Raw genomic sequence first — 11,737 nt, forward strand, 5'->3', positions numbered from 1 at the left:
GCCTGAGCTGACTTGCTGCTGAACTGCCAACAGGTGGCAGGATGGCTCAGCTAAAAAAAGCCAACAGAATTTAGATATAATGATCATGTAATCAATGGGATGATAATATATTAGATAAATTGGGTTTGCACTTTATGTAAAGACCTGTTTGCATTTCACGTGATGTAAAGCCTTCACAGTTATTATTTCATGTGTCTTCGGAGCATCTCTGGGAGGTGGGCTAGGGGCTTTATTTTATTTCCTTCGTCAGAGCTCCTTAAAATGTTATCTGTATCATTCAGATTGTGGCCTTGAGTTTTCCCATTGTTTCTGCTGTGGAGACAAGGCCAGTTGACTCTGTAAGTTGAAAAATAGCCTCATCAGGGCCCAAGGTGATTTTTATAGTCTCTTGAACAGAAACTTTGACTCTTGTCTAAGTGTTCAGGATGGTTTTTCCCTGTTGGGGGACGTCCACATCACAGCACTGCATCCATGGAAATCAGGCTGCTCCTCTCCACTGGATATAACGTGAGCAGAAGTATCTTTGTTAACAGAAACTGGCTTCAGTTTCATCTTAACAAAGACCAAAGTCAGAGTGAAACAGTACAGTCAATGGTAGTTGAATGGATATTTTGAGAGTAATACAGTATTGCCTGATTCTCCCGAATACAGAAGGATAAAAATACAGTTGACCCTTGGACAACACAGATTTGAACTGTGTGGGTCCACTTACACATGGATTTTTTTTTTCAAGAAATACAGCACAAGATTTTCTTAATAGCATGTTCTTTTCTCTAGCTTACTTAATTGTAAAGATACAGTATATAATACATATAACATACAAATGTATTAATTGACTGTTGATGCTATCAGTAGGGTTTCTTGTGGACAGTAGGCTATTAGTAGTTTTGGAGAAGTCAAAAGTTATACATGGATTTTTTACTGCGCTTGGGTGGGCACCCTTAACTCCCAGGTTATTCAAGCCTCAACTGTAATATTAATACTAAAACAAAGGTGTAGACAGAGTCATTAGATTGCGCATTTGTTGATTGTGCCAAGTGCACGTATTTAGACAGGTTGACAGCGCAAGAACACTGGGCACATGACAAGATGGCTGTGAAGTCTCCAGGCTAGAGAAAGGCAGTTTTAGATTTAATACTGTTATGCAGCTTTGCTTTCCCGAGCATCTTTTCTGGGTGCTCTGTTCTAAAATATCTAAATTAGGCTAAAGTAAAACGCAAATTATTTTATGTCAACTACATTTTATCAGAAGACAACATATTTTCCCAGTCTGGCACACATTTCTTTTGTTTGTTTTTTCTTACATTTGGGTTTTGGGGAATTATGAGTTCATACCATGCTACAGGGACAAAAAATGTAGACTGGACTATCTTACATTTTGACACATTTGTTCACATTTTGAGGTTTTACCAGCAACTTTTTTGTATGTGTCTTTTATTTATTTATTTATATTATTTTTTTAATTGGGGAACTGGGGGAGGGGAACAGTGTTGGGGAATTGGGGAAGGGGACCAGCCAAGTTGTTGTTCTTCAGTCTTCATTGTGGAGGGCATCAGTCGCCATCTGGCTTCCCATTGGCAGCTCTTGGCCTCTAAGCTCAAGGTGCTGTGTTCAACCTTAGTTGCAGGTGGGCATAGCCACCATCCCATGCGGGAGACAATCCCGGTTGCATGCTCTATCCACTGAGTCATCCGGTGGCAGCTCAGCTCAAGGTGCCAAGTTCAGACTTAGTTGCAGGATGGCATAGCCCACCATCAAACAGGCAGCCTTGTTGTTAGGAGCATGTGCTCTCGCCAGCTGAGCCATCTTGCCACCTGTTGGCAGCTCAGCTTGGGCGCAGCATCAGTGGCCCATGTGGGAATCGAACCGGTAGCCTTGTTGCTCATAGCTCGCACTGGTTAAGCTAACTCTTAACCAACTGAGCCACTCGACCGGCCCTCTATGACCAACTTTAAAAAAATATTTTCAATGCACTTATAATTAGAATAAATATGCCTGGATTGAATGTAAGTAATTTGAGGTCTGGGACAATTATGACATGTTACATAGAAAGTAGGTTAACAAGAGGTAAGTCCCTTAAGGGCACTAGATATACCCAATACATGTTTATCTCCCATGCTAAGCACAGAAAAACATTCAATGTATGTTTTCAGTGAAGAATGATTATGACCCTTGGAGAGGAGAATTGGGGCACTGGCAGGATTCAACCTGATGAAACACCATTGCCATTTATGAGTGAAGAAGACACCAGTTCCAGAGAAACTGATTGTGCCAGTGGGCAGGATCTGTTGTGTCCTTGCAGGCCAAGGTGGCGGAGGAAACCAGACATTCCGGTCTCCTTGTCACTGGGGATATTTCCAGCATTTCGGGGAACCCCGGGCCTCGCTGACCTCCAGGATAAGCTATATTCCGGGAAACATGACTTTGTATTTTCAAGGTTATTAAAGACATCTCTTCTCTGCTCAGGAAGGAATGGAGTGTAGCCCGGCTCAGAAAGGCCTAAAGTATGAGGTAATGCCACCCTGTACATCAGGGTTCATCTGTAGGTGAGGGAGAACAAACTACACAGGATACAACCAACACTAGTGTTACAGACACTTGGAGACCTCGTACAGTCTAAAGTTACAAATAACACTAAAGAATGTCATTTGTAAATTTAAAATCCGTTAGTTCAAGGCTTCAGATGACATTGTCTTTTCAATAAGATTTTTGCTTTAGTTACTGATAATAATACCTACAATTCATTGACCGCTAACTCTGGGCCAAGTCTTTTACTCAGTGTATCCTTACGATAACCATTGGAGGTGAGTGCATTACCCTCCACCTCAGGATGGGGGAACTGAGGAGGAGAGATTTAGTGGCTTGACTCAATAAGCCATAGAGCTGGGTTTAGAAAACAGGCCAGGCTATGTGCCCAGTGACCTGGAAATAGCTAACAGCTAACACAGAAGTATTAAAGGTTCGAACTGGCCTTTCTATTTCTGAGTCTTATGTTTTGTCTTGTATGCATTTATTGTCATTTGTATTTCTCATTAGTATTTTTAAAAATCTTCAAATGTTGCTATTCCTGTGCCATTGTTTATAGCTATTTATCAAACTTCCTCACTCTTATTCAGGTAATATACTATACCAATAAATGTCGGGGATGCAAGTAATAATCTTACTTAAATCACTACTCTAAATATAAATTTGAGAACCCTTTATAAAATTGGAACTAATTGTCTAATTAAAACTGGAACTAATTGTTTTAAAAGTTTAGCAGACAAAAATTCTTGAAACAGGAATGTAGATTCCACTGCTTTGCTTTTCTTAGCAAAGTCAGTTTTTTTCAGTACTGGTTTATTTAGTTTGATAACATTTCCAGAAGAATAATGATGCTAAAGAAAATGGAAGCTTTGGCCTTTGTATTTATGATATTTGGGGGCATTCCTTATGTATATTTAAAATCGTTCTATAGGAAAACTAAGAGAGTAGTTGAACATTTTCAGAGTATCAAAATGTTAGATGCTTTTTTGATGAATCTGGTAGGTTTTGCATAACCAGGTAAATAGTTTTTTTTTCTTTTTTCTTTCTTTTTTTTTTTTTTGCATACTGGATAATAATATATTGGTATTGTGAAACTGTTAAAACAGAATAGCCAATATATTAATTCTGTCTGAAGAAGAACACTTGCTCATACTTTACCACATTTAAGAGGTAAATTTATAACTAATTTCTGTGTAAAGAACTGCTTTGGCTTATTTAAGTATTGAAACATAAAAGAAGTGTTCATTTTCCTCCCTTTAGAGATACCCAAATAAAGTACTCTATAAATATGGAATTGACCAATTCTATAATACCCCTTTTTGTTAATTTACTTAAAATGTAAATATCACATATAGGAAGATATATAGTTTACCTATATATATCATGTGAAGCTCATTCTGAAACTTTCAGAGGTCTCAGATTTAATCAGCGTTCTCCTATTACATTTTCTATGGAGATTGGTAATCAGCAGTACTATAAAAAGCATTATATATTTCTTGAAACTAGGCAGAATAAGAAAAGCTTAAAATGGAATTGTCATGTCTTTAATAGAAATATAGTTTCAGAGTCTAATTAGTATCATTAAAATATGGGGCTCTGATAAGCACTACAACTGCTGTCTATTGTTATTACCCAGGTTTGTTTTTCAGGTAATACATTACTGTGATTCAACCTCATTTTTGTCTGAAAAGGTAGCTGGCCAAGGAGCTGATTTTACTATCTATTTTCAATTATCACAATCACACAACCATAAAAAAACTAAGATAAGAAACATTTCAACTATAATAGTGTCTCGAAAATGAGCTACTAAATTGCCATGTTCATTTACTACCTGGTCTGAGAGATTCAAATTACTTTGCTAGACTTTAAAATCAGTAAGGATCCTGTTGAAGGCAGGGAAAAAGCAGTTTTATAGGTTTTGTTTACTTCTTTGTTAAAAGCATAAATATCAGCAACTTGTATCAGTTGGGAAAGAGATGATTAAATGTACATGGAGTCTCAGGAAACAAATGGCGCCTACAGTTGACATCACAGACTGATGGCTGTCTCCTTGCGTGTTTGAGCCACCTCATTCACAGACCTTTAGTCATCACTTTACTGCTCTCTGATGTCAGCTTGGCTTCAAGTTGTAGTCTGGTGGGTATTTGTAAAAACAAGAACAAAGTTTGGGGTCTAATGCGGGGGCACTACAAAACCTGCTACCACATATTAGAAGAAATCTGGAGGACTTATAAGATAGAAAAAAAAAAGCCTTCTTCCAAATCATTAGGGAAAGCCTGCATTTTTCATTAGGAAATAAATAACATTCTTTTTAAAATAATATTTCTTGGTAAGAATCTTTCTAAATAGACCGTTTTCCTTTGGAACATCTCAGAGTTTTGACTTATATATATTTTTGGAGGGTTTAATAGAAAAAGAGAACTAATCAAGGATAGAGTTTTTTGTTTGTTCTTGTCTATTTCTGGGTTTTTGGTTTGGAAGAATTAAGACTTTTGGGAGCTAGAGACTTCCAAGTGAATTGAGATGGTGCACTAGAGTTTACCAGATGTACTAGCAGATGCCATTTGCAGCTATTTGAGGAATAGAGGGAAGCGGGAATGATAAGGCTCATAGTTACAGAGTGTCCACCAGCACAGGTTTCCATATAACACCTCATTAGAGCAAGGACCCATGGGAATCACTAGTACTCACGTACTGACCACCCAGGTGCAGCCGGCATGACAAGACGATGGAACAGCCAGCTAAAGGCACAGCTGGCCTGCCATGTCAGCGGGGATAATTTATGAGGTAAGAATCCACTATGCATCAGAGAAGTTAATGTGGCCTGTGTCACCGACAGGAAGACTACATGGGTCCAGGAACCAAATGCGGAAGTCGAGTTGGCCCTGCTCACCATCACTTCCAGTGACCACGTATGGAATCTGTGCTTCCTGTTCCTTGACTGTAGGTTATGGAGATTTAGAGGGCCTGGTTCTTAAAGACGGGCTATTTCTACCAGAGGATACAGCAAGTTTCCCATTGAATTATAAACTGCTATGCTTCCTGGACACGTCAGACTCCTTGTGCCAAGGGGCCAGCAAGCAAGAAGACGAGTCGCCTTCCTGGAAGGGATAATTGGCCCTGACCATCAGGAGGAGGTAGGGTTGCTGTTACGCACCAAGAGAGAGAGGAATATGTTTGGCGTCCAGGTGGTCCACTGGGTACCCTTTTGCACTCCCTTGCTCAACTTCGATGGTAAATGGTCAAGTGCAGCAGCCTTGGCCTGAGAAGCACATGGCAACCCAGGGGCTTAGGCCTCTTAGGGATGAGAGTCTTGGTCATGCCATCAGGAAAGCCACCGAGAGCAGCAGAAGTTCCAGCTGAAGGTGAGGAGAGTCTAGAATGGAGAGTGGAAGAAAGAAGAAGATCAGTATCAGTTGCTACCGTGAGACCAGTGGTAACGATTGGGGCTATAGCTCACACAGCTGACCTTCCTCTTCCTCTTCCCCAAAAAAGAGAGTCCTTCCAAAATCCTGAAGAAGCTGCTTCTCAAGCTGACATGAAGCAGTGAATCTAATAGGTACAAGGCATGGACTGCTGTGGACCTGAAGGGCACCACCTACATTCATCTTGGAGGAAGGACTTGTGCCCCAGTTATCAGCAGAACCACCTCCAGCAATCAGCAAGCTTCCCCCTGCTGGGTTTGCCTCCACTGCAGTCGCCTCTCTCAAAGCCATGCCCATCCAAGGCCTGATTTCAGCGGGGGCATAAAGGCCCAGACACTTCCTCCTGATAGCAGACAACTCTGTTGGACTGTGTGTGTGGCAGAGCCTCTTCGGGGTTAGCCCTCATCATGATCTGACTTCTCCACCTGCCCAGTTCTGCTTCCTGTCCCTCCAGTCCACAGGTTTTGATCCCAAATAAATATCCTGCATGCCAAATATCCTTCATCTCAGCCTCTGTCTCTGAATAACCTAACCTGCAACAGCTGACTTCACCAGTGGCATTTAGCATATCAAAAATGCCTTTTAAAATCTCTAGTGAGGATTTTAATTTCAAATAGCACCTGATTGTCGTGCCCTTAATATGGACTCTCTAAACCTCCATTAAAAGAACCACGCAGATATAGCAAAGAATTAAAATGCACAACATTGATGATCAAACTCTTGTCATGTGTGGAAATTTTACTGACTGAAAGGCCAGTGAATCTGGATTAAATTTGGGATTAGTTGAATTCATAACCTAGCACCATTTCCTTGGTGTACGCATCGCAAATTGCTCGTGCAACTGATGCAACTAGTACAGTTATGGCACAGTTATACAGCTCAGACATTTCAGCCAATTTTTCATGTTTACTAGATCAGGTAAATTACTAAAACAAGCACCTTACTAAGCCTTAACTTGCTGACCATGGTGGCTAGTCCTGCTGCAGAATTTAGGGAAGATACATGAAGTGGGTCATTGGGTCCTAGAGGAAGATTATTCCTGGTGGAAAGAGGTGTTGCCTCAGATCCCTTTGAAGAGTTAATAAATGCTCTTGACCTCAGCCACAGACAAAGGCACACACTCACCTACATTTACACAAAACTAAAGTTCATCTATGACTTTGCAGGGAATCCACAGGTTCTTGCTTAAAGACTGCTTGAATAGGAATTTGATCATTTTTAAGCAATTTCCCAATAACAGATATTTCTACAAACCAATACTGAATTAAGCAATTACCTATTAAATGCTATTTTCCTTTTGACATTTTCTGCCCATTTTTCCTGTGTTCAAATCCTGACTCTGCCATATACTTATGACATGACCTTGGGCAAATCACCTAATCTCTCAATGTCTTAGTTTCCTCAGCTGTAAAATAGAGATGAATATAATTCCTACTTCAAGGGATATTGTAAGAATAAATAAGCAATTCATGTGAAGAGCTTAAGACAGCTTGGGCTCATAAGCTCTCCCATGGTGTTAGCCACTGTTGCAGCTTGTGGTGGGGTTAAGTAGACTGCTGTTAGCACTTTTGTCCCAGTGAAGAGTAAAATGCGCTTTCTTATTTCTCGTATATGACAGTTTGGAGAGAAAAGGCAATTTTAAATTCCATACTTCACTGCAATGTTCTATTATTCAGGACAGCATAGTAAATAAGATAGCTTTCCACAGACACTGTATGAAGCAAGTTCTGTGAGACGGCATACGCAATGCTATAAATAACCAGAAAGTTCAGATTTATTGGACTTTACTTTCCATGATGTAAGTTTAATGACTTTGCACAGTGACCTTGCAGGTCTTCTGAGAGCAAACTGACGGTAGGAATTAGCCGTTTCCTTAGTCCTCAAAGATAACATGAAGCTTTATACGAAGGGATTTAGGTGGTGGCTTGTCTATTTAATACAATCTCTAAGAAAAACAATCCCTTACTTAAACTTGTCCTTGGGATAAGGTGAAATGTAGCTATTAAGGTATAGAAGATCTTTTGATTGATTGAAAAAAATCAGATAGAATCCAGTTGGTAAATGGAAAGAATTGGAGGTTAGTTATAATATCAATGAAATGTTATTTAATTTTAATTATTTATTTGCTTCTCTCCCCCCTGGAAAGGTTTAATTGCATATCGCCTTTATAGAAAAATTTAAAAACAAGCTGAAGTTTTCCAAGGTCTTCAAGATTATCCAAGAGCACAAAGTAAGAAATGGTCAAGAATGCCATACCTATGTTTACCTCCAGACGGACGTGAGAAAGGCAAAATTTTTACTATTGAATTTTTTCCAAAACATGTCAAGGTACTTGCTTTCGCAAAAATGTTCATGGGTCATTAATCATAATCTAAGAAACTGCATCTCACTTGAAAACCGAAAGATCCTCCTTTGGCCGTGGCCCAAATGAATTCCAAGTGGCATCGAATATTTAGTTTTAAATTCTCCTCATGCTTCTTACTGACCCACCTCTGAACAGACCCCAAAATAAATTTCATTTTCCCAATGGTGAGCATTATTTTACCTTAGACCACTTTTTCTCTTGGCATCAATAGCACATCCATGCTCTCTTCAAATGTTCCCAGCAGATCCCCTGGGACATGAAGCATTAGAAGCAGGACAAACCCTTCCAGAATGTTCTGGAACTGGGAGCCTGACAGCCAAGAGCTGCGGCAGGATCAGTCAGAAAACAGCACATTCCTACCTTCCAAAGCCCCAAGAGAGGCCTAGATGCTTTCTGAAGAGCTGTGTCTGCTCTTTAGGTTTTCGAAGGACTTCTTTAGGATGTTTATTCAATTCCAGAGACAAAGACATCATCTAGGCCACAGGGAGCTTGGCTACCACCTTTATTCCATGCCCTTCACAAGGAACAAAGAATGGCTACAGGCAGAGATAGTTTAACTTCCCATTTATAAGCCTGTGTAGCCTGTAGAGCAGCAGCTTTTTCCAGCCACGTTTTGTGTATTTTTTAAAAGCCACATACTTTAAGTTCTTCCCCCAATTTTTTTCTGAGAAGGTGCCTACACTCTTAAGAATGGATATAAAATGAATTACGTGGAACATGTATATTTTGGAAGGGCCTACTATATGTTTGAGTAAGACCATAGTTTTGCATTGTTATTATATAACTTCTAGAGCTTTCTATAGCTAATTTTATAATCACAAAATATTTTACAATCCTCTTAATAATTTGACAATACCATATGCATTTTATGCTTGCACAAACAGCATGTAGAACCAAAAATAGGAATTGTGCCTTTGAACTTGTTCCTTGAGGTTTATTCCACTATGCAGGAATGTCTCAGTGTCACATTTTCCTAAGGATCATAACAAAACACCTCCTACAGGTCCATCAGGGAGGCAGTGATGAGAGAAAATGTCAATATTGCACATTTATGCTTAAATATTATCTTCACAGGACCCTGTAAACTAAACACCCTGGAGTTTCTGGCTGTTCTGAGTGTATTGCAGGCAGTTGGAATTTGCACAATGCTCTGGTTCAGGCCTCCTGATAAACAAGAGCTAGGTTTGCGGGGCAGCTTTCCACTCTGATTTATAAGGAGCCACTGTGTCCTGTAAAACCAGAAAACACCTTGCCCTGCAGATTAAGAAGTGATGAAATGCTCTTACTCCAGACAAGATCGTGGATTTATGAAATACGCTGCCGGTGGCGCTCAGCGTCGTGCTGCAGAGTGTGCAAAGCAGTGAAAATTTCTCCTCTCCAGCCCAGAAGGACAGAAGTGATTTCTTTGTCCTTTCCGGTTTGGAGCGTAACTACTTTATGTCAGACCAGACTTCAGCATGGGATGTTTCACAACCCATGTCCCTTCGGTGTGAAGATGACAAATAGCATTTATTTCATGTCCCAAGTAAATGTCAATCTCCCCCCACGCCCATCAAGGAAGGCATTGCACTTTTGTGCCCAGTCTTATTGAAATGAGCCTGAAAACCCTCAGCTGTGTTGCTAATATGGCTCAAGATATTGATTCTCTAGGTTTTGGCCGTGAGTGGCTTTTTATGAAAAGCATCGACTCAGCTGTTCAGCTCAGCTGAACTACTTTACATGCTCAGAATGTGTTGCTTTTGCTGCTGAGTAGCAAAAATCAAAGAGGATCCTTTAGTTGCTGGAAGTCTATTCAGATTACTGTTGAGGTTTTAGTTCCATGTTGCAGAGCTGGGAAAACAAAAAGAAAAATGATGGCTTTCATCATCACGGGGTCCTGCCCCACGCTTCCCCCCACTCAGAAGCGTGAGATATCTTGAGAAGAGACATTGCTATGTGTGATTTTATTATAAGCCTTCAGGGATAGTGTTTACAAACCTTTGCCTGAGTCACTGAGCACATCGTTTACCACTATTCTCTTCTGTTGATAGCCAGCTCAGCCCTGAAGATGAACTGCTGTGGCTTTCTTTGGTTGTGTCTTATCCATAATTTAAAAACTGCTGATTAATTAGGGTACAGAGATTTTGATAGACATGATTTCACAATGTAAATAAACAAACAACAAACCCCAAACCATTCACTTTTAGAATGCAAATTGTGAATTCCCTCAGGCCAGTGAGGGCTGGGGTTAACAAGAGTCAGTAATAATTTGGTGTGTACCACAGTGTTCAATAAGCATCTTTATCATCAACATCTTGATGATGTTCTTAAGTTCTAGTCTTGAGACTGATAGTGTCCTCTGAGGAGCCAGTAACCATTAACCATTCTTTGGGAATCCAGCGAGGGTAAGAAATTCTTCCAAAATGTTCAATGAGCGTGTGGCAGCCCTAGACACTGTAATTGACTAGATAATATCAGGGGCTCTGGGAACTCATTCACCCCACTTGGCTGAAACACCGGCTTTAGGCTCTCAGTGACTTACCAATATTGTAAATAGTTCTTCTAAAGTGTTGGAGAGGCTTGTTTGCTATTTCTTATTATGGGGATTGCATGCTTCAATGACAAAAGGTTTCCCACTCATATTCCAGCATGAGGTTCAGAAAAGTACAATCTCAATAATAAATACACATTTCAAAATGTAAACAAAAGAAGTGTTGTGCTTCAAAGTTCCATCTTTGCCCTAGGGCTGGATGGCACAACCTGACTCTACTTTTTCTGGAATATAGCAGGCACTCCAATGTTAGGATAATTGTGTTTTAACTGACTTAAAGTAATAGCTGCATTATAGTAATCTACTCAGCTGCACTTCAAATATTAACAGCAGAGTATGGCCAGCAGAGTATTAGGTACAACCACAGGACGGGCACCGTGGAGAGAGTTTTACATGCAGCATTTATTTTAATTCTCACAAAACTCGAGGAGTTAGATGTTTCTCTCCATGTTCTCCAGAGACAGGACTCTTAACCTTTATGCTAACCCTGGGCTGTCTCATGTGGGAGCTACATGACCAAATAGCCTCATGTAGCTACTGAGCACTTGAAATGAGAAATATGCCACATCCAAGATGAATTGTGCTGTACACACTAAATGTGCAGACTTAGTATAAAAATATATGACACCTCAATAATTTTACATATGGATTAGGTGTTGAAATGATAATCTTTTTATACAGTGGGTCAATGAAATATATCATTAAGTTAATTTCTTTTTTTTTTTTTTAGATTTTTATTGGGGAATTGGAGGATGGGAACAGAGCTGGGGAATTGGGGGAAGCGGAACAGACAAGATACTGTCCTTTTGTTCTTCAGTCTAGTTGTGGAGGATGTTGCTTCACTGGCCCAAGTTGGCACCATCATTATGCTCTTCCCGGGTGAGGCAGTTC

The sequence above is a fragment of the Hipposideros armiger genome, unplaced genomic scaffold (assembly GCF_001890085.2).
Source record: "Hipposideros armiger isolate ML-2016 unplaced genomic scaffold, ASM189008v1 scaffold_1053, whole genome shotgun sequence".
NCBI lineage: Eukaryota > Metazoa > Chordata > Mammalia > Chiroptera > Hipposideridae > Hipposideros > Hipposideros armiger.